The sequence below is a fragment of the Mustela erminea genome, chromosome 21 (genome assembly GCF_009829155.1).
Source record: "Mustela erminea isolate mMusErm1 chromosome 21, mMusErm1.Pri, whole genome shotgun sequence".
NCBI lineage: Eukaryota > Metazoa > Chordata > Mammalia > Carnivora > Mustelidae > Mustela > Mustela erminea.
In genome coordinates this window covers 15509206-15533464 of record NC_045634.1, presented here as the reverse complement: position 1 = coordinate 15533464, position 24259 = coordinate 15509206, and the positions used below count along the sequence as shown (strand labels likewise).

The 24259-nt window shown below is 36.3% G+C and overlaps 1 long non-coding RNA gene across 1 annotated transcript in view; it reads left to right on the top strand.

Annotated features, from left to right (window-relative positions):
• The window catches only part of LOC116581933, a 213632-nt gene that overhangs the window by 166239 nt on the left and 23134 nt on the right, over nt 1-24259 (top strand). The window contains exon 4 of the long non-coding RNA XR_004282307.1: nt 3643-3736. This is a non-coding gene — a long non-coding RNA (uncharacterized LOC116581933). The remainder of the gene's footprint in view (nt 1-3642; nt 3737-24259) is intronic.

Genomic DNA, 24259 nt, shown 5'->3' with positions numbered 1-24259 from the left:
AAAGCACATCATCTAAAAAATACCAGAAATTAAGGTTGTGCTCAGCAATCCAAGGCATTTTCTAATCAATGCAATGAGTATTCAGATAAAGCATGAAGTCGTGTTCTTTGGATTAATCTATGGATTACTCTGTGAACATAGTTTGCTCAAAATTGTAATATAGTTTTGCAAATAAAAAAGTTTCTAATATTTATAATATATTCTTCATGGAACATATTCCTTCATTCCTCATGCGTGAATTTTTCATGCATCTGGATCCTTGATTTCAAACAGACTTGTAGAAAGAGCCCCAGATGCCGGTCTTCCTGACGGGGATGCCAGCTCCTTAAGGAAAGGCGGATGGAAAATAAAACCCATCTCTTGACTTTACACAAAATGTGTAAGCCTAAATATTCAGAAAAGTCCAGTCAGCACTTGGGTTTCCTGGAACTGCTTTGTAAAACCCAGAGGAGTGCCAGGGAAGAGGGTGTATTTGAGGGGCCATTGAACACAGAGCATTTTTTCCAATTACGGGAACACCTGCACTGAAAGGCTTTATGCTGATCTGTTGTGAGCATTTTACAGAGTGTTTAATAGTCCTTCAAATTCCTCATTCTGCAATCCAAAATGGACTGGGAGTGTTGCTGGCATGCTAAGACCCATCCGAAGTTTCTCACTGGGGTTAACTTGATACCCTACCCGCAGTGTAGAATGTTTGGCCTGGTAGCATCTCAAATGCCACCCATAGACACTCTAATTAATAGCCACAGTACGTTGGCTTCTGGGGGGCAAAAAATATATATATATATAAATATATATATGTTTTTTCATTTACTTAGTGAGAAACGACTGTCAGAAAAAAACAATGACTCAGCTCTTCAGCAGTGGAGCTATTTACATGGGCAAGAAAGGCTGCTGCAGGCTTGTAAAAATCTTGCTGCAGATAAATATTTTTCCTTTTTTCTTACGAAACTGTGGTTCAGGTAGAATCATCCATTTTCAAAGATCTTTTGAACATCTATTGCTTAAAATAAACACACGCTTTGCTGCCAGAGGAGCCGAACAATAATTACCTTAATTATTTCTGTTTACCCTTGGAGAAATGTAGTAACTGAAACTGCAATATAAGAGCTTGTTGGGCTTTTAAACACCTCCTTTCTATGTAGTTAGTAAACAGTAAAGGAGGAATATAAAGTTTATCTGTATTTATGCAGTGGTTTTAAAAAGCCACACTTTTAAAATGCAGCCCTAGCATTTATTTTTTAATCCTGCCGACTGTATTTTGCAAATCTCCTTTGGACTAAAACATTAATGAAATACCACAGTCTGCTCTTGTAAAGACAAAACTATATTCGGAAACTTTTCCAGCATTACTGTTGCTATTATTTAAATGTTGAAGTGAGAATGGCATGGTACTAGTGAGACAGTGCCAAACTAATAGGACTGAGGACTCGGCGTTGTAAGTCATCACAAGACATAACTCTGACTGTATTTTGCTGGGCATGGCGAGTACCAAACATTATGCTTTCATGTTCTTGACTTTGACATCAAAGAAAATATTCTAGCACTAAAGTTGATGCCTTCTTATTTTAATTTTGAATCTGCCTAATTTTTCTGTTACTTCAGTTACTTTAGAACTTTTTTCAGCAATACTTAAATTCGCTGAAAAATAGCTAAATTTAATAACCTACCTTCGAGGATTGTTTTAAAAATTAGAGAGCAAGAAGACTGAAGATATCTGTTGTTCCACCAATAAGCCACTAGTGTGAAAGCCATGAAATGCAAAAGGCACTAGCAATTGGAAATTTTGTTCAGGAACTTCAATGTACACTTACTGTAAGAGTTATTAAATGTCACTTTTAGAATCAAATTAATAACAAGCCTCCTATCAGCGTTGGCTGTTCTATCAAGATTGCTATGTTTCTAAGGATAAAATTCTTTGTCTACAGTATAGAAATAAAAATATACAATTCTACAATATAGAAAAAAAAAGTAAAAGAGTGTAGTGAGACTGACTCTTTTCACATTGAATCAGATTCGGTTTATGTACAAAGGTGTTCTGAAGGTAAAATAGGCCCTTGGGTAACACCATTAACTCTTGCAGGTCATTTCAGTGAATATATTAAGGTAGTAATTTATTTGTTGGCCTTTTAGCTGTGAATGGTAGGGGAGTTTAAAGTCTTCTCAGGTTAGAGTAACAACTTTAGGGCTTAACTGATGCCTTACATATTAATTACTGCAAGAGTGTTCAGTTCATTACTAGGGAATGTCGGATCCTGTACAAGTTTGAGTGACTTTGGTGATTTGCATTAACTTTCAAGTTTATTCTATAAAGAGTTTTGAAATCACCAATGCTTTTTCTCTCTGTCTGTCATCTTTTCCCCACGCACAGAGAAAGAGGTTGAGTTAGTCATACCTAAAATTGATAGGTATCGGGTTGTGAATAAAATCTAAAGGCACCTTTCTGATGTTAGTAAAATTGCTTGGATTGTATCCATCATCGAATCCCTTTCTTGGTTTCTTATTAGGGCGTGTGTGTGTGTGTGTGTGTGTGTGTGTGTGTGTGTTTCTCCTAAGCAATTAAAACTGCACTGGTCCTTAATTTTGCTCACTTTACTGTTGAATATATTTAGTTTGCAGTGATTATAATTTTGTAGAAAGGATCCTGTATAAAAAAATTATTTTAAGTAACATTTGCTAATGAGCTCTGTCTCTTTTTTGTTGTTGTTTGTTTCTTTATAGGTGGAATTAAAACTTTATTCAGGAGGAAAAAAAAATAGCATGCTTGTCATTGTCATACAGCAAAATGAGGGTGAGCAGGGATCTATGCAGGAATGTAGGCTCTATCTGCCATGAAAACAACAGCTAAAATGTTTGTTCCTTCCCCGGGGGCTTCTTCAGTCAATGAGCTTTCGTTTTGGAAATAGCTGTGGGTGGAAGCAGCTAATGGTAATCCCAGCATTCAGAACATTCAGGAAGTGTCTGTTGATAATGATGAAGAACACCAGGCACAGTCACTCAAAATACATTTAAAGTGATTTCTGATGATCCATGGACCAAATCACTACCAGGGAATTATGTGATAGCCACACTCAGGGAAGTGAACACACAGGGAAGTGTTAAGATCAATACAGTGCATTAGCCTCCAGGCCCATCTCAGAAATTATCTAGTTTTCTTTTCCAGTGACTTAAAAATACATGGTTTGTTAGTGCATTGCAGCTGTTTGGCACTTTTTTTTTTTTTTAAGAAAAGCAAGACTTGGTCTTTCTTCCCCATGTAGATCTATAACTGACTGAAACTTCCTTTAGTTCAATTAAGTACTGAATTATCCCAGGGCTACTTTATTAGGACTTCATTTGTAAAGGCACCGCAGGAAGCTAGGTTGGCTTCAGAGAAAGCTTTGATCCTTAGTACCCTGGAATATAGAGTCAGGTTAAGGCATGTTTCTTTACTCTTATATCCAGGAGACAAATATTTAGTAAACTGTGGAACTTCTCCATTCAGACATTTCATAATCAGGTAGTGAAATAATTGATAGTGAAATAAGGCTCTACTTACAGGAAACTCTCTGAGGAGATGCTGGTTTGGCCAGAAGGACACATATTTGTGCTCTCTTGGTCAGGAGCCTATGTTTTTGAGTGTTTGACTCTCTTATATTGCAGATGCTGGATCATCATGGAGGTTGTTGTGAGAAGAAAGACTTGCAGTGAGGAAATATATGATAATTATCCAGGAAAATGGCATGATTATAAGCAGGTGAGTACCTAGAAATGCATTTACAGTTGTTTGTCTTTGATAAGCATGATCTTGATTAATACCCACAGGTATCCGGGGTGGGAGTCATTCTGGAGAAAAGCAGCAGAACAAAGAAAGGTGAGACTTGAGGAGATTAAATCTACACTTTGACAAATAAAATTTTCATTCTACTAAAATATTTGCCTTTAAAGGTATGAATTTTTTTTGAAAACATAAATCCAGTTACTCAACACTCACAGAGTATTGGCTAGAGATTTACAAGTTACCAAAAAGCCATTCAGAATGTGGAGCTAGCTATACTTATCTGTTCGGGGTTCGTTTCCAAGAGAACTTGACTTTCTTTCAGATTTGATCTAACTGGGTTAACCAAGTGGACAAGAAATATTGCTGACAAGCACACAACCCATGTGGGCCTGGCCTGTTCTTATGAGCTTTGGTATAAACTGGTCTAAAGAAGTAGGGATTTCAAAAGAAGCATTTTGGGAGTTTCCTGTTTTGAAGCTATTATCTCTGTATTGCAAGGAGTAACACAAATGAAAATCTAAAACTAGATGGCATGAGAGAAGAGAGTGTGTTTCTTGGAAATACTGTGCAGATTTTTCTAGGTCCTAGGAGGACAGAGCTAGAAGTTACTTTTTATATGCAATATATTAGTTGGAGCCCTGGGGTCAAATGATATGCTCATGATGAATGGATACTTTGGGACAACCCATATGTCCCTTGGCTTTAAAATTCCTTAATACTCTACTTAACCTTTCGAACTTTCCAAATGCACCCTGCACACAAGTTGCCCCCTTGAAAATTCCCATTTTGAAAATAAAGTCTAGAATTACAGGGGAAATTATGACCCAGTGCTTGTGTCCAAAACATATACATGTGTGATCTTTGGAAAGGGATGCATCTAGGAAAGGAATGCTGATTCAAAGCAGAGGTGGTGGGCTGTGGGACAGCCCTGGAAAACAGACTTCTCTTTCAAGCCAGAAGATATGCCCTTTCTCATGGAGGTGTTATCAATAGGGCCTTTCATTTTCAAATCCCTGCCTGTCAGCAAAGTATTTCCTGTCTGCAAGTATTTATTTTCTCAATGCAAATTTATATGGAAGAAATTCTCTTTGATTAAGAACTTTGTTTTGCCAAATCAAAATTTGTTCTAGAGAAGAGATACTAGGTGAGTTTCAACACTCCTGAGAAGCACCTGGAACCTCACTTTATGGGCATTTTGAGCAAGGGATTCACCAATGGCAGTCCATGAAGTAGGAGAGCCACAAGGGGCCTTGAGTCCTACGTCCTTTTTCACAAGTAGGAAATAGAGGTTTAGACATTCATTTCAACCCATTTTGCTTGGGCATATACAGAACTGGAACTTCAGCTCCTCCCACCCCCCAGGTTAGTTCTATTACTAAGGATTCTGTTTATAGGTTTACATGGGATTTTTGGTTATTGTTCAACTGTACAGAAAACTCTGAAATCAAACCACACTTAATTAATATCCAAAAGGTAGCAAGCTTGTCTTTTTTTCTAGTCTGAACTAAAGCAAACATTTGACTTTTGAAACCATTACTAAATGTCTGTAACTTACAGGAATCTTAGTTTTCATTCACCCCAGATTATCCAGTGTACTGTGGGACTCCAAAAGGGAGACATATAATTAGTGGTAAAATTTTGTGTTCTATGAGCTTTTCAGGCATCAGCTGAGGCATAAGGAATGTAAAAGTTCTTTAAAAAACAAATAACAGGAAGCAACCTAAGTGTCCACCAGGGTTGAACATGTAGACAGAAGGTAGAATGAGAGTCACAGGTGGCTGGAGGAGGGGAGAAATGGAGAGACTTAGTTTTGCAAGATGAGAAAAGCTCTGAGGATTGGTTGCGCAGCAATATCAGTGTAATTACCTTACTGAACTGTACATGTAAAAATGGTTAACATGCTAAATTTTTTATTATGGCACTTTATCACAATTTTTAGATTTATTTAATTTTAGAGAGAGAGAAAGAGAATGTATGGGACAGGGGCAGAGGGAGAGGGAGAAGGAGAAAAAATCTTAAGCAGACTCTACATTAACCCCAACAGGGGGCTTGATCTCACGACCCTGAGATCTCCACCTGAGGGAAAACCAAGAGTCAGAGGCTTAACCAACTGCACCATCTAGGCGCCCCTCCACAATTAAAGATTTTAAAAACAAACCTTAAAAAACAAAACAAGAACAAAATAAATAAATAATAAACACAATAATCCCAAAGAAGAAATCAAGTGTGATTGTGAGAAGGAGTGAAAGGACACGTTTCTTTCGTTTTGCTTGATTTGGTTTTCAAGGCACAGATATGTAACAAAGCTGCCAGTGGAAAGAAAGTAGAGAAACCAGAGCTAAAGGCGTAGTGATATTTGTTATTTAATTATTGTTTGCTTGCTTGCTTGATGATTGAGAAAGCATTACAATTTGAATGTGTGACAAGTAAGCACAACATAGTGGTTAAAGCCTAAAGTCTGCTCAGGCTTGCCTGCATGTGAATCCCAGCTCAGCTGTTTAATGGTCATTACCCTTGGACATGTTACCTAAATCTACAGTGCTTAGATTTCTCCTATTAACATGGTCATAAGCATACCGCTTATCCCAGGAGTCCTTCCAAGGACTTAAAAAAATCAAAATATGCACTGCAATAGAAGCGTATAAAATCTGCCGCATTTAGTAAGCAACACATAGTATGTGTTTAATTTAAATATAATAAGAAAAATTGGGGCACCTGGGTGGCTGCTCAGTGGGCGAAAGCCTCTGCCTTCAGCCCAGGTCATGATCCCAGGGTCCTGGGATCGAGCCCCACATCAGGCTCTCTGCTCGGCAGGGAGCCTGCTTCCTCCTCTCTCTCTGCCTGCCTCTCTGCCTACTTGTGATCTCTCTCTGTCAAATAAATAAATAAAATCTTTAAAAAAAAATAGGAAAAACTAATTATTGCCGATTAATTTTTTTCTCCTACTTTAAAAAAAAATTCTTATATAGTTAGCTTATAGTATAATGTTCGTTTAAGGTGTACAATATGCTGATTCAGCAATTCTGTGCATTCCTCAGTGCTCATCGTGATAAGTGTACTCTTAATTCCCATCACCTTTCACCCATCTTTCCCACCCATCTCCGCTCTGGTTTGCTTCTATAGTTAAGAATCTATTTTTTTCCTTTGTCCTTTGTTTTCTTTGTTCATTTCTTAAATTCCACATCTGAATGAAATAATATGGTATTTGTCTTTCTCTGACTTATATCACTTTGCATTATACCCTCTAGATCCAACCATGTTGTTGCAAATGGTAAAGTTTCATTCTTTTTTATGGTTGAGTAATATTCCATTGTATGTATTTACCAGTTCTTTTTCATCCATTCATCTATTGATAGATACTTAGGTTGCTTCCATAATTTGACTATTATAAATAATGCTGCAGTAAACATAGGGGTGCATTATCTTTTTGATTTAGTGTTCTTGTATTCTTTGGGTAGTGAAATTACTGGATCACATAGTAATTCCATTTTTTAAGTTTTTTAAAGATTTTATTTATTTTTATTATTTGAGAGTGAGAGAAAGAAGGAACAAGAGGAGGGGGGAGAGGCAGGAAGGAGTCTAGCTCGATCCCAGGATTCCAGGATCATAACCTGCGCTGAAAGCAGACACAACCAACTGAGCCACCCAGGTGTCCCTATTTTTTAACTTTTTTAACTTCCATGCTGTTTTCACCATGCTTATGCCAGTTTGCATAGCCACTGTCAGTCTCAGTTTCTTTTTCTCCACATCCTTGTTAACACTTGATGTTTCTTGTTTTATTGATTTTAACCATTCTGACAGCCTGAGGCAGTATCTCATTGTGGTTTTGATTTGCATTTCTCTGATGATGAGTGATGTTGAGCATCTTTTCCTGTGTCTGTTGGCCATCTGTATATCTCTTCAGAGAGATATCTGTTCATGTCTTCTGCCCAATTTTAAATAGAAATATTTCTGGTTTTGTTGTTGTTGTTGTTGTTGAGTTGTATAAGTTCTTTACATATTTTGGACACTAACCCTTTATTTGGTATGTCATTTACAAATATCTTCTCCTAATCAGTAGATTGCCTTTGAGTTTTGTTGGCTGTTTCCTTTGTTATACGGAAGCTTGAATTGTGATGTAGTCACAGTAGTTTAATTTTGCTTTTGTTTCCCTTTCCAGAGGAGACATATCTATAAAAATGTTGCTACAAGTGATGTCAAAGTCATTACTGCCTGTGTTCTTCCAGGAATTTTATGGTTTCAGATCTCACAATTAGTTCTTTAATCCATTTTGAGTTTATTTTTTGTGTATGGAGTAGGAAACTGGTCTAGTTTCATTCTTTTGCCTATAGTTTTTCCAGTTTTTCCAACATCATTTGTTGAGACTTTTTCCCATTGCACATTCTTGCCTCCTTTGTTGTAGATTAATTGATCATATAAACATTGGTTTTTTTCTGGGCTCTCTATTCTGCTCCAGCCTCTGTGTCCATTTTTGGGCCAGTACTATACTGCTTTGATTACTGCAGCTTTATATTATATCTTGAAATCCGGGATTGTGATACCTCCAGTTTTTTCTTCCTTTTCAAGATTGCTGTGGCTATTCAGGGTCTTTTATGGGTCTATACATATCTCAAGATTATTTGTTCTAGTTCTGTGAAAAATGCTGCTGGTATTTTGATAGGGATTACATTAAATCTGTGGATTGCTTTGGGCAGTATGGACATTTTAACGACATTTGTTCTTTCAATCCATAAGCATGGAGAGTCTTTCCATCTCTTAGTGTCATCTGCAATTTCTTTTATCAGTGTTTCCATTTCATTATGTGTAATGTAAGTATTGCTACCCTGGCTTTCTCTTCACTTCCATTTGCATGACACATGCTTTTCTGTCCCTTTACTTTCAATCTGCATGTGTCTTTAGGTCTTAACTGAGTCACTTATAGGCAGCATATAGGTGGGTCTTGAGCTTTTTTTATCCATTCCATCACCGTATGTCTTCTGATTGAAGTCTTTAATTCATTTTTATTCAAAGTAATTCTTGATAGGTATGTACTTATTGCCATTTTGTTGCTTGTATTATGGTGGTTTTGTAGTTCTTCTTTGTTCCCTTCCACTCTCACTCTCCTCTCTCTTGGTTTGCTCCCCTTCTTTAGTGATATAATTGGATTCCTTACTTTACTTTTTGCATATCTATCACCAGTTTTTGATTTGTGGTTACCATTAGGCTTCTATACTACATATTTTCTCTATAACAGTGTATATTAATTTAATGGTCCCTTAAGTTTGAACACATTCTCCCCCCCCCCAATTTTAAGTATATAATGTCATCCTTTACCTCCTTTTACTTTGCGAATCCCTTGACTGATTTTTATAGATATATTTAATTTTATTGCATTTATGCTTTCTACATTTCTTATTCATAGTTATGGTCTTTCTTTACCACTCTAAGAGTTCCTTTAATATTTCCTACAGGAATGGTTTAGCAGTCATGAAATCCTTTAACTTTTGTTTGTCTGGGAGACTATCTCTCCTTCCATTTGAATGGTAGACTTGCTGGATAGAATATTCTTAGTTGTACATATTTTTTTCTTTTTCTTTTTCTTTCAGCACTTTGTATATTGTGTATCACTGTCTTCTTACCTATAGTTTCTGCTGAAAAATCAGCTAGTAGCCTTATGGTATTTCCCTTGTATTAAGTGTTTGGTTTTTTTTCCTTGCTGCTTTTAAAATTCTCTCTTTTTACTTTTTATCTTTTTTTTCTTAAAGATTTTATTTATTTATTTGACAGAGAGAGATCACAAGTAGGCAGAGAGGCAGGTAGAGAGAGAGAGAGAGGGGGAAGCAGGCTCCCTGCCGAGCAGAGAGCCGGATGCGGGGCTCGATCACAGGACCCTGAGATCATGACCTGAGCCGAAGGCAGCGGCTTAACCCACTGAGCCACCCAGGTGCCCCACTTTTTATCTTTTTATCTTTTTCATTACAATCTGTCTTGGTATGGACTTCCTTCAGTGGATTCTGTTGGGGGCTCTCTGTGCTTCCTGGATCTGGATTTCTGTTTCCCCCCCAGATTTGGGAAGTTTCCAGTTATTATTTCTTCAAATAAATCTCCCCCCTTTTCTCTGTTCTCCTTCTGGGATCCCTATGAATGTTTTTATACTTAATTGTGTTGCTGAGTTTCCTTAATCTGTCCTCACTTTTTATTATTTTTTTCTCTTTCTTTTGTTCAGCTTGATTGCTTTCCATTACTCTGTCCTCCAGGTTGCTGATCCACTCTTCTGCTTTCTCTAATTTACTGTTTATTCCCTGTAACGTATTTTTAATTTTGGTTATTGAGTTCTTCCTCTCTAGTTGGTCCTTTTTTAATGTTTTCTATCTCTGTATTGAGGGTCTCACTGAGGTTCTCCACTCATTTCTCAAATCCAGTGAGTGTGTCTTTATGACCAGTTTTTTAAATTCTCTGTCAGGTATATTACAGGACTCACATTGGGGTAATGCCAGTTCTTGTCAGGGCTGCTTGTGCATTGCCAGGTTTGTGATGGTTTTAGATGGGTTACAGCTAAGGGGGTATTGGAGGAGGCAGATCTGCAGGAAAATGAGGGGAATGAGGCACACAGTGTCAGCAAGGCCCATGGCGGTCTGCTATGGGAAGGGATCTGCAGCTGCCAGGGAAAACTCCTCCCCAGGCTTGGATGGAGTTGGCAGATCTGCAGAAGAATGCAGGGGCAGGGCCTATAATGTTAGTAAGATAAGTAAGCTCTGCTGTGGAAGGAGACCTGATCTGGAGTCTGACTGAGGAGTATTTCTGCAGGAGAATGCAGGGGTGGGGCATGCTCTTAACAAGTTAGATAGTGAGTATTGGCACCATTTTGTCCTTGCAAGTATCGTTGTGTTTAGGCTGGGGGTACAAGAGACAAATGGCACCTGACAGCTCTTTTGTTCTTGAAGAGGTCTCCCAACAATCCCTGTCCCTCCAGCACATTGTTCTGAGAGTAGAAAATAAATCTGCTTCCTGTATACCCCACACATTTTTCAAATAGCTGCTTCTATGCTATATACTGTGGGTCTGTTTGTAGAGTAGCCTCTTTAAGGGTGGGAACTCCATCCCTCCACTTTCCAAAAATGGAGCCTACTGATTTTTAAAGTAATTAGGCATTAAGCTCCATTGATTATTGGGCCCCTCTGTTTTTCAGAACCAAATGTTATAGGGATTTGTGTTCATCACATGGACCCTCCCATGTCTGGGGTATCTGACTTGAGGACTTACTCTTCTCCCCTCTCCACTCCAGTGAGGTTCCTCCCTCCCACTGACAGTCCCATGGGTCCTTTTGTCTCCTGACCATGTCTCCTCTCTTACCCTCTTCAAAGTAGCCTCTTGTCCACAGTTAACTGTGGATAGTCTGTTCTGTCATTCTTTGAGTCATTTTCTTAGTTATTTACACTGATGTGAGTGCTATCTAGTTGCAATAGTGAATGAGGTAAACTTAAGATTTTCCTACTCAGTCGTCTTCCCTGGAAGTACCAATTAATATTTTGTATTATCTAATCTATGTTGTGTATGATTAATAAAAATAATAATAATTAAAATCAGGCTTCTTTTGACTGCAAAAATATTTTACATTCTTCTAAGGTAATTTTGTTCATCTAAAAATGCTCTCCTAGTATAAAATCAATTAAGTATTAGAGTATTTTTACACTGTCATCTTTTTTTTAAATGACAGTACTGAATAATGTTTAACACTGAAGGAAAAAAAAAGGAGTTAAGGAATTCGCATTTGTTATTAGGAATACTGGGCTGAGAAAGAACAGTTATATTTCTATTATTAGGTACAGAATGATGGAATCAGGACGATGATTGAATGATTCACTGCTTAGTTGTCCTCATATTTTCTTAATCCTTTAGTATCAAATATCGACAAGTGGTTTAGATTCAATACTGATGAGAATGTATATGTAAGAATCCATTAAAATGATTTAAGTGAAATGAATAGGGTCTCACATGTCATATTTAAGATGACTTCACTGTTGGTGTTTGGCAGTGTATTTTGACCAGTGTATTACAGATATGTCTTCAGCACTATATAAGAAATGAGAACACAATTATTAGTCACATTTAATTGGATCACTTGTATAATCAATAACACTACAAGAGGACAGAAAAGCAAAAAAAGAAAAAAAGCGAAAAGAAAATTCTTTAGTAAATATATGTAAACCATCTCTGACTTAAGATGAAATAAATGTGAGGAAGTCATAAAATTCTTGAGATAAAGGCCAATTCAAGCACACAAGTAAATAATACAAGCAAACACACACACATGATATTGCAGGGAAGTTTATCATAAAAATATGAAAATCAAACATATGTTAATACTATTATTGCATTTGTATTGATGTTAAATTTTAATTGGCTACTATTTCAAAGTATAATTTTAAATATTAGACTTGTGCCTGAAAGTAAAGATCTTAAAATATTGTTGACCACTGACTTCATCATCTGTGATCTCTAATTATCAACCAAAACAAATAAAAAAGACCCAACCAGCAACAACAAAAAGCCAAGCCTAATGTGAGGCTAGCTCTAAGAAAAGAATTTTATTAATAAAATGTGTTAGAAAAGATATTATTCAATTGCAGCTGTCAAACACCCTATGAAAACCCAACTTTCTAAACTAAAGGTCCATTTTATATCATGCTCCTCACCTGAACACAGAAAGAAAGAAAAGCAGGGAGAGAATATGTGTGTTTTCACAACACTTAAATCACTCTGAGATGAAAACAGAGAGAGATCAGCTAGTTACCAAGTGGATGTTCAAATTTAATGAAATTTAATGACTGAAATTATGAATGGAACATAATTGTGTAACACTGTTCACATTTTTTTCTTAATATTTAAAGAGGTAGAGGTAGATGTGTGAAATGTGTAGTCTTAACCGTCCCTTTAGCATCTTGGACATTTTCTTTTTTTCTTTCTTTTAGAAAGGATAGTTATGAGAAGTAACTGTGTGGCATACACAACATATTGCATATGTATTTGAAGAAATCCTGGTCAATTAACCAAAGTTATTTTTAACCCAACATATTAACTAATAAGGAATCATTGACAGTGATTAGTCATCTAAATATGCCCAATTATGTTGTATATGTCAAATGTTTAAAAATCATGTAGCTATGGCTCCCTTTAGTTTCTATATTCTTAAAGTTTGCTAAACATAAATGTATTGTTAAAAATAAACTTTACAAGAATTTGCATTCTTTTAAAACCATTTTGGTGTTATTCACAATAGAACAAACCAGTTGTTGTCTGTGTATAATTATGCTAGATTAACTTCTATATAACAAATAGTTCCCAAAATTCACAGTGGTCCAAAGTACAAGAGAATAGAATAGACTGGAACTTCTATAGCAATAGAAATTGGTTTATTATCAAGAACTAGTAGTGGATAGGTGGGCACAACAGTGGGATGATGTATCTCTTCAAAGTCATTAGGAATCTGGGTTAGTAAAGATTATATTATCCTCTGCGTGGATTTATGAAGTCAACATTTCTGGCTTCTCATAGATGTGAAGAACATGACAAGTATACATGAGAATTTTAGGGATTAGGCTCAGATAATGCTCATTACTTCTGAGCACATTCTGTTGGTTTCAATCTGGTTCCATGGCAACATTTAACTTTAAGGCAGATTTGAAAACAAGTGGAATTGAATCTCTAGGAAATCGAAGAGCCAAATTTTGGAAAACAGTTAACAGCATCTACTACACTATAAAATATCATTCAGTGAGTCTATTGATTCTTAGAGGACTAGAATCTTGTCAAAAGTACAGACAACCTAATTGAGACAATACTGCTTTAATTGTTCTTTATCACAGGTACTCATAATTGTTTGGCATTTAAAAGCCGAGTGGAATCAATTTGAGAAACATATGAAAGTGACTGGTATCTATGATAATACATAGTGGGAAGCAATATCCCTTCAGAACCCTGGGGAAAAAGAACATTGAACCTTCTACTGAAACTAGAAAGGTATGAATCATAGTATGAAAACCTCTTAAAAGTCAAGGGCATCTTCATATAATGCAAGGTTTCAGTTCAAAGGGAAACAGTTTGGAATTGCAAACTTTGTCCTTAGGTGAACATCTTGTGTAGTGTCCTGGGTATGGCAGGCCCATTCAGGGATGTGAACATGTGGAATAGCTTTAAGGGAAGCTTCCTGATCTGACAGCTGCTGTCAAGAGGAGTTCATGCTGTTGAGAATTATAGTTCCGTTCTAAATGAGCTGGAGAGCCCTCAGATTATGAAGGGAGTTTTTGACTTGTTCCAAAACTTTATAATATAGAGAATGGTAATAATAAGTGGGGTAAAATAGCTTGATCTCCTGATTCCAATATACCCTGCACATTGCTGCTAAGCCATTCCAGAAACACTGCTTTAGTCATGTCCTTGTCTGGTTAAAAGACTTCAGTATTTCCTCATTTAGACCAAATTCCTTGGCAGTGTACTTGAGGCCCTTTTTAATGTGGATTAATGTATTTAATATACTTATTTCCCCCTGTTCACTTTTTAAAGGCCGTTAGTTCAGCTAATCATTTACCAGCCTTCAAACAGGATATGTACATTCTCTTTGTCCATGCTTTTTAGATATCATGAACAATTAGTCCATTTTTCCTTGTCTATAAAACACCTTAGTTATCTTTCAAGATGGATCAAGTCTGAATTTCTCCAAAAGAAATAGAACCCAGAATGAGTTTTATTGTCTATTTAAATCCTGGGGCTTATATCATTCATTTTTTATCTAAATCATTTGTCATTTCAGCAATTTAATTTTTTAAAAAATCTGAGGGAAAAGGAATTTTTTGCCTTTTCTTTTTCCTATATGTAGTACCTACTATAGTTTCTTTTATTGGATGATCAATAAATTTCTTTTTTTAAATTTTTTTAATAAACATATAATATATTATTAGTGCCAGGGGTACAGGCCTGTGAATCACTAGGTTTATACACTTCACAGCACTCACCATAATGCACACCCTCCCCAGTGTCCATAACCCCACCCCCCTCTCCCAAACCCCCTCCTCCCAGCAACTCTCAGTTTGTTTTGTGAGATTAAGAGTCTCTTATGGTTTGTCTCCCTCCCAATCCCATCTTGTTTCATTTATTCTTTTCCTACCCCCCAAACCCCCCATGTTGCATCTCCACTTCCTCATATTAGGGAGGTCATGATAGTTGTCTTTCTCTGATTGACTTATTTTGCTAAGCATAATACCCTCTAGTTCCATCCACGTCATCACAAATGGCAAGATTTCATTTCTTTTGATGGCTGCATAGTATTCCATTGTATATATATACCACATCATCTTTATCATTCATATATATATACCACATTCATCTTTTGATGGACATCTAGGTTCTTTCCATAGTTTGGCTATTGTGGACATTGCTGCTATAAACATTCAGGTGCAAGTGCCCCTTCGGATCACTACATTTGTATCTTTAGGGTCAATACCCAGTAGTGTGATTGCTGGGTCATAGGGTAGCTCTATTTTCAACTTTTTGAGGAACCTCCATGCTGTTTTCCAGAGTGGTTGCACCAGCTTGCATTCCCACCAACAGTATAGGAGTGTAGGAGGGTTCCTCTTTCTCCGTGGATGCTCAATAAATTTCTGCTGATCGGTCTACAGATATATCACAAGCCCACAAAAGAGAATTCTGGACAATGAAGAAGTGATTTATCTAGGAAGAGGCAGAGAATCAGAAGTATGAACAACCCTTCCTCTAGGGACCAATGGTTTTGAAAATAAATGCTAGATAACCAAATAGGTAGACTCAACACACACTTAGGACACCAGCAGGACAAGAATAATATCCAATACAAAACTAGACACTTTTTGAAGGAACATCTATATCCAAAATACAAAGCACATCAAAATTATCACAAGGAAAAACTGAACCTGAATGCCTACATTCCTCTTATTTTATAGTTTAACATTATTTTTACTTTAGATTCCAATAGTAGAAAAAAGGCAAGAGAATGATAATCACTGAGAGCATCTAAAATTTATAACTCAACCCAGAATTCTAGACATGGGAGAGTAGTCTTTTATGGCCATTTCTTACATTCCTTTTTTTTTTTTTTTAATGTTATGAGCATTTATGGAACTCGTATATGCATTCCTTTTCAGAAAGTTTCCAAGTAGATAGAATGGTGATATCCTATTTAATCATGAGCTAGGTGATTGATAGGCAGGGGAGATTCTCTTTGTTAGGAATATATTTTCTGAAAACTTACTTGATCATTTTTGGGACCTCTGATGGGAAGAAGAAATGAAGAAAGAAAGGCAAGGAGGAAAAAATGGAAAGAAAAAGAGGAAGGAGGGAAGGAAGGAAGATAAATAAGAAGAAAAGGTAAATATTAAAACATATATTCTCCATTTTAATATGAAACAAATTAATCATGTTTAAATCAGCATTCAACACTTATTGGTGTACTTCTAGAAGTTGTGTACAACATTAGAAGGAAATATAATAATTGGAAAGATGTTAGGAATAAAATTAAAAATAAAGGTTATGGTTACTATTTCCTATAAGCCACTTGAATTTTTGTAGTTAAATGGTAATGTTTGATAGCAGATGCTTACAAATTCCTGTAAAATAACACACGGTGATGCCTCCATTGACGTTTTTAATTGCTGTATTGGTCAAGTTTGGGAGTTAAGTATAAGGAAATATAGCTTAGTGTCCTGCGGTCATTTTCTTCCTCTGGGCAGAGGACTCAATATTAATTAGAATAAAGCTTCAGATTTTCTTTATATTCACATAACATTCAATTTCTAAAAATTGTAAAACCTATTTATGCTCTTCTTTAGAAGACTACTGAGAAGTACCTTCGAATATTCAATTTCTAGGGGAGAAAGAATAAATTAGGCTTCTAAGGTTAGTGTGCCAAAACCTGGTACAATTTCTGAACTGGCAAAAAGAGAATGTTGTAGGAGAAAGTCTAAAGAACTCAGTAGCCGCACAGGCTAATCCCCCCACCATCACCCCTGCCAATCCCCACGTGTGCATAGAAACTAGAGTCCTCTATGATCTTCTTTGTACACACTTTGGAGTGGTGTATATTTGGGGACGATAACAGTGTTTTCTGATGCCCCCCAGATGAGATGTACATCCTCATACTATCAGGTAGACCACTGAAAATAATCAGTGTGATACTAATATTTTGTGAAAGTACTAAAACCTCCTACCTAGGACTAGGTTTTCCTTTCATGTTATTTCCTGGATTCTCAGAGAGGTAATGTGGCTTTCCAAGGCTGGCTGAGACAGCCCTTCTAATTCATTACCTTAATATTCAATTCCAGTCTTGAATATATAGAAGACGCATTCTCCCCCTTGGGTGGTGCTAACTGGTACTTGGGTGCCCACACTTTTTCACATGCTTACAAAACTTGTAAAAGGAGTAAGACTGAGGGCAATAGGAGAATACTTGGAACAAACTACACAATCCACATTTTAATTTACATAGTGTATTCTGGAATATGCTATGTATAAGCATAAGAGTCTGTCTGCGCTGATATTTTTGTTAAATGAAACACAGTTCTTGCCTTATTTCTTTATCATGGATCATTTTACTCTTCCCAGGAGATCACTACCCCTGCTGTCCACATAAGCTTAAGTGCATGGCAATGAAGCACATCAAATTATCCGGGAGTAAGAAAGCTCTTGAAATCTTCATGCTCATTGCACTTGTTTAGTTGAGAAATTTGGAAAAAAAATTTCTATTTTTAGCTTTGTACCCGAATCAACATTACTTTCTGCACTAAGCTAATTCAGATAATATTACAAAAAGTAAAAGTACACATTTAGGATTGGTTAGGTTAAATATTTTCTTATATACTTGTCTTCTAAGTTTTTTTTTAAAGATTTTATTTATTTATTTGACAGACAGAGATCACAAGTAGGCAGAAAGGTAGGCAGAGAGAGAGAGAAGAGGAAGCAGGCTCCCTGCACAGCAGATAGCCCGATGTGGGGCTCGATCCCAGGACTCTGGGATCATGACCTGAGCCAAAGGCAGAGGTTTTAACCCACTGAGCCACCCAGGCACCCTTATCTTTACTTCTTTATATGAAACTTTTTTCCTGTGATGGATGTGAAATGTTGATCTAATTATAATTATGAGCATTGTCCCATTAAAACAATCTGTTAAATAAGTCATATTTTAGGAAAACAAAAAATTAACAGAAAATAATAATTAGGTATAATAATACAGTGTTTTTTGGGCATGGCTATCAAACATGTCTAGTGTTGGGACAATAGTTAAAGGCCCACCATAAGAATAGAAACACATGACAATAAGTGATTATGCCAAATGACAGGTACATGCTTGTGTCATCAAATATATCACCTCAGTTTCCAATCGGGCTTTAAAAATGTTTGGCAATCATTCAGTGTGTTTCTAATCTCAATTTTTCCCATTTTCCCTGCTTTTTTCCTTTTCCATTCTGAACCTTCCCACCTACTATATGGAGAAAACAGACGAAGACATTTGCAACTTCTCGACAGTCCGTTATAAAATTAGCTTAAGTAGCTTCCCTTCTTTTCCCTTTCTTCTAAGTCAGGGGAAGAGTCATCCTTCCTTGGGCCCAAATCTAAGCTTTCTTTCACCTTCAACCTTTCTGGCATCAGACACCCTTGGTGGTATCTTCATCTGTCTCTCCACAGGTTCCTCTTCCTCTAGACCATTTAACAGATCAGTCTCTCAGATTTAAACCTTCTCTCCCCATCACTGCAATCTTGCCAGCATCCTAATTTCTCCTTTTCCTTCTGCAGTGTTACTCTCACGGAATTTTACTGTTGCTCCGTATATTGCTTCCACAGTTTGTTCTCCAAAGAGGAAGAGTATGATTCTTTTTAAAATTTGGCAAATCAGGGGCGCCTGGGGTGGCTCGGTGGGTTAAGCCTCTGCCTTCGGCTCAGGTCATGATCTCAGGGTCCTGGAATCAAGCCCCGCATCGGGCTCTCTGCTTAGCATGGAGCCTGCTTCCCCCCATCTCTCTGCCTGCTTCTCAACCTACTTGTGATCTCTCACTGTGTGTCAAATAAATAAATGAATCTTTTTTAAAAATCCATTAAAATTTGGCAAATCAATGCAGTCATCGTTTAAATCCTTCAATGTCACGTCAACATACTTAGAATAATTCAAAATTCACTACCAAATTCTCAAGGCCATACATGACTGAGAACTTTCCCACCTCTCTTCCCTCATTGCACACCCCGGGCTTCAGGTCATGCCTCATTCCCACCACACATGCACCTGTCTGGGAGCCACGGACCATGGCCTGTTCCCACAATGCTCCTCTTCAAAATGCTTCCCCGTTCCCTGCTGTCAACCCTATTCTTAAACCCTGAAGGGAGAACTTCTCTGTTTTCCTTTATGTTTTATCTCTTTATTGTTTCTTCATGATTTATCCTTTCCCAGAGGAGAAGGTAGTCTCTATTAAGCCAGAGAATTTGATATGTTCATTGCTAGAGGCCCATGTCTGGCACATAGTAGCACTGGAAAAAATATACATTGAGTGAATAAATAGTTGATTGGAATTACTATCAGTTCTCTCCAAAACAGTGACTTTGTCTCTTTCCCCCACTTCTTGCTCCCACAAAAGTAGTGGAGTTCTAGATGTGGCGTCAAGTACATGTATTTCTTATCTTATCCCTTCCAGGCAGCATTTAAAATGTGACTGTCTTTTATTCCTTGAAATGTCATCCCTATCTTTCAGGGAACTATTTTTCCTTTTCTTTTTTCTTCTGACTTCTCAGACTGCTCATTCTCATTCTCCTTATTGTCTTTTTTTGATGGTTCTCCTGCTAGTTACTCTTTTAAATGTGGTGGTTTTGTATTTTCGTCATCAGCCTTCTAGTCCACTTTTTCCCATATTCTCAGAGTAATCTTATCTAACCCCATGATGTCCATTTACAGAAGATAACCTCTCAATGTAAATCACTATTCTTCTTGGTTCTTCTGAGCACTGCACATACATTTACCATTATCTGTTGGTCATATTCTATTGCACATCTTCAGTTCAAATTTCTTTTCAAATATGTACCATGATGTATCTTACATGTATAACTTATTAGGCAGCCTCTAATAAATATACCTCTCCTGGTTATCTCAAAGTAGAAACCTGGAAGTGACCCTTGACTCTTCTGTTTCCTGCCCCTTTCTTCTCTGACTATAATTGTTACTAAAATCATCGGTTTTTTTTACACCTCTTGAGTCATCTTCTTGCACTTTCTTCTTCCATATTCTTCTCCCCAGCCCCACAACCTTAATTAAGGCTTTTAACGTTTCTTATGTTGATCATAAAAATATCTCTCCCTCCACACTCCTCTTGATTCATTTTCTGATGTTATCCAGGTGATCTTTTTAAAAACAATGCTCTGGGGGAGCCTGGGTGGCTCAGTCATTTAAGCTTCTCCCTTTGGCTCAGGTCATGATCCCAGGGTCTTGGGATTGAGCCCTGTATTGGGCTCCCTGCTGAGCATGGAGTCTGTTTCTCTCTCTTCCTCTGCCCCTCCTCTCCCTGCTCATACATATGTGTTCTCTCTCTCAAATAAATAAATTAAAAAATAATAATAATAATTTAAAAATGAAAACACTCATCTGTTCATGTTTCCTCCTGCGTTAAAACCCTTTATCGTCTTTGGAATAAAATCCTTACACACTTTTACATGCTCCTGACTATGTGTCTAACACCACCTTGTGCCACTCACCTTGTTAAATTATTCAGTGGAAGCATACTGTGACATTTGCAATTCATACCAAGTTCCATGGTCTATCGTGTTACGCCTTTTCAACTGAGGCTTCCTGTACCTGACATCAACATTGCCATCTTCATCTGGTCACTCCTACTCATCCTGTAAGACTCAGATGATTCTAAAAATCATCAAAAAATAGGTGGAAAATAGTTTAGAAGGTTTTGAATAAACTTGCAAAAGAGTAAAGGACAATATTAACATATAATTCAAAGTAGGAGCTCCTGGGTGGCTCAGTCAGTTGAGCATCTGACTCTTGATTTTAGCTCAGGTCATGATCTCAGGGTTATGAGATTAAGCCCACATGGGACTCAGCACTGGGCATGGACCCTGATTAAGATTCTCTCCTTTCCTCTCCCTCTGCTCCTCCTCCCCTCTCACGTGCTCTCTCTTGTTCAAAAACAAAAAACAAAACAAAACAAAACAAAAAATTAAAAAATTGAAAAATATATATGTATATTTGAAAGCAAAAATAAAGTTAGTATAGTTCTTGCTCACAAATAAACAGATCAGTGGAAAAGGATCGAAAATCTTAGAAACACCAAATGTGGTATTTCAAAACAAAGATAGAAGGAAGATATGCAAAAAAATACTGCTGGAATAATTTGTTAAGTAATAGAAAAAAATCACTGGCCCCTAATACAGACCCCCAACAAAAATGTAGACAGAAAAATAATCAAATCTAAAATTACAAAATAATAAATTTTTACTCTAAATGGATATGTATGTGTGGGGGGTAAAGGAAATATATCAAATTTTTAAAATGTAAAGCTAAAAGAAGAAATCATAATGGAAAAGATAAAAATAAATAACTATAGAAGACATTTTAATAGTCAAAATAGCATTAATAAAATGAAGAGCCCAAGAAACCCATGAGAGAGACCCTTAATATTTGTTAGACCCAAAAAGCCTAAAACCAAGTTACAATGTTACTATATTAAGGAAGATTTTATTTTATCTTACTTATGTCATATCCTATTTTAATGATAGAAGAATTCCATGGGTCACACATTGTTCAAAACAGTTTATAATCCTGCTCCTCCTGTCTGAAGATTAAAATCTTGAGAAATAGGGGTGCCTGGGTGGCTTAGTCTGCCTTCAGCGCAGGTCATGATTTTCAGGTCCTGGGATCGATCACTGTGTCGGGTTCCCTGCTCAGCGGGAGTCTGCTTCTCTCTCTCCCTTCCTTTCTCCTTCCCCACTGCTCATTCTCTCTCTCTCAGATAAGTAAAATCTTTAAAAAGTAAATTATTTTAATAAAATTTAAAAAAATATTGAGAAACATTGCAACATGTCTATTTTGTTTAAATAAGCATGATACTCTAAATTTATGAAAACATAAGGTATCAAGTTATAGTAATTTGAGGGAAGGGGAAAAGAACTAAAAACAGCTCTATTTTCTTTATGCCTCAAGAATAACATTTATTCATTATGGCCAGAGTAAACAATTTCTTTTAATGTAATCTCTACCCCCAGTATGGGACTCGAAACCATAACCCCAAGATCAAGAGTTGCATCACTCTGCTGACTGAGCAAGGCTGGTGGCCCGAAAACTATTTTTTAAGCTTATTTGAGTAAAATATACAAAAAGCATATACAAAAACTAGACATTGCTTAAGGAAAACAGTAAAGGTAGATATTTGAAATTCAATTTATTATAAAATAATCTAGACTATACTAGATATACTTAATTTTAATGTATTCTACTTTCAACAACTGACACTATAGTAAGTTACACACTTAAATCATTATAATAACTTTTACATGCAAAGTTTTTATGTATCAGCTAAGGCATGGTTATTTTGTATTCTCCTATGTTGGGGAAGCCTGCCAGTGACCAATCAAATTTGCCAGTGGCATTATCTACAGCTGGGTTTGTAGAAATATTAAAATATTATTCTGTACTTTTATAATTATGAAGGCATTAATAAAAATATTGTTGATGGGAAAAAGCTAAGGTGTCACAAACTTCCTAAGATTGAGTATAGTTGTAAATTAGCAGGTATACTGAGAACAGAGAATCTTTAGCCTTAATGAGTCGCTTGTTGGACTGAAGCCAGTTGAGTCTACATTCAATCAGGAGAGAAAAGAACAAAATTAAAACTTTGATGAAAGCTAAGCAACAAACCATCTAAGTTATGTTTAAAGAAAGTGGGTAATTAGGGACTAGGTAATAGGTAGCTCTCCAGAAATTAAACCCTGATTCACGTATTTTCATTTAGTTTGCAATTTGGAAATGAATATTTTAAGTTAAACTTTTACTGAAAGATAACATCAGGGTAAGTTTGCAAATCCTAAGTGTATAGATGGATGGATTAACTTATAATGAACACATTTATGTAATTCCCACCCAAGACAAAAAATAGAACAATGACCAGCACCCCCCAAATCTCTTTTATTTCTCTCACCTTCTTTCTCCCTAAAAGCATTCACTCGCATAGACCAGTTTTGCCTATTTGAGTTTTACGTATGTGAAATCGTTCAGTTTGTGTTTTCTCCTTCCTTCCCCCCCCACCTCCCCTTCTTTACTATTTTCCTCTTTTTTTTTCTTTTTGCTTTTTTTGCAGGTTACTTCTATCCAATAGTACATTTGTGAGATTTAATCATGTTATTGCATGCTGCAAAGTCTTACTCATTTTCATTGCTCTATAGTTTCATGTTATATGAATATGGTATAATATACCTATTCTAATTAAGAAACAGCATCGTTTCCAATTTGGGCAATTTCATATAATGCTGCTAAATAAAAGTAATACTGTACATCTCTTTTGGGCTCATATGTAAACTTTTACATTGGATATATACGTGAGGATGGAATTCCAGGGCCATAGGATGTGCATATTTTGAATATTAGTTGATAGTAACTGAGTAATTTTCTAAAGTAGATTTATAAATTTATACTTCCATTCTTTATTCATGTTTTTACCAACACTCAGTTTGAACCCTTTGTAATTTTGATCATTCTGGTGGGTGTGTTGAAGTACTCATCTTGGTGTTTAATTGCATTTCTGTGATTACTAATGGGCTTGAATATTTTTCATATGTATATTGCCCTTTTGGATATTTTCATTGGAAACCACATATTCAAATCTATTCACATACTTCTTTTGATGTTCATTCTCTTACTGAATTATAGGAGTTATTTGTATTTCTGAATACACGACTTTTGTTACATGTGTTGAAATATCTTCATTAAGTCTGTTCTCAGTTCTCCATGCTCTCAGACTAAATAATGATGCTCTTTTTAAATGATCATGTCGTTCCTTGCTTTTCTTTGCTTTTTCAACAGACTGGGTGCTTCTGCTCTTTAGAGGTTCTTAAGTAGAATGCAGTTCATATTATAATCTTTCTTTATGTATTTTGTATAAGAAATTTTTTTCTATTCAAAATTGCAAAGATATCTTTCTGTATTATTTTTTAATTATCTTTTTCTATTTTTGTGGAAAATGGCATTGGAATTTTATTGGAGATTGCACTGACTCTGTAGATTGCTTTGGGTAAAAAGGACATTTGAACCTATTAATTCTTCCAATCCATGAATTTTTTTATCCTCTATGATTTAAATCTGCAATCAATATGAATTTGATCTTTCTGTGTGTTATAAAGTAGGAGTTATTTCCTCTTTGTTTTTTCATTAAGGGTATCCAGTTGATGTAGAACCATTTATCGAATTTGTCTTTCTGTTTCCACTGCTGTGCAATTTCACTTTTGTCATGT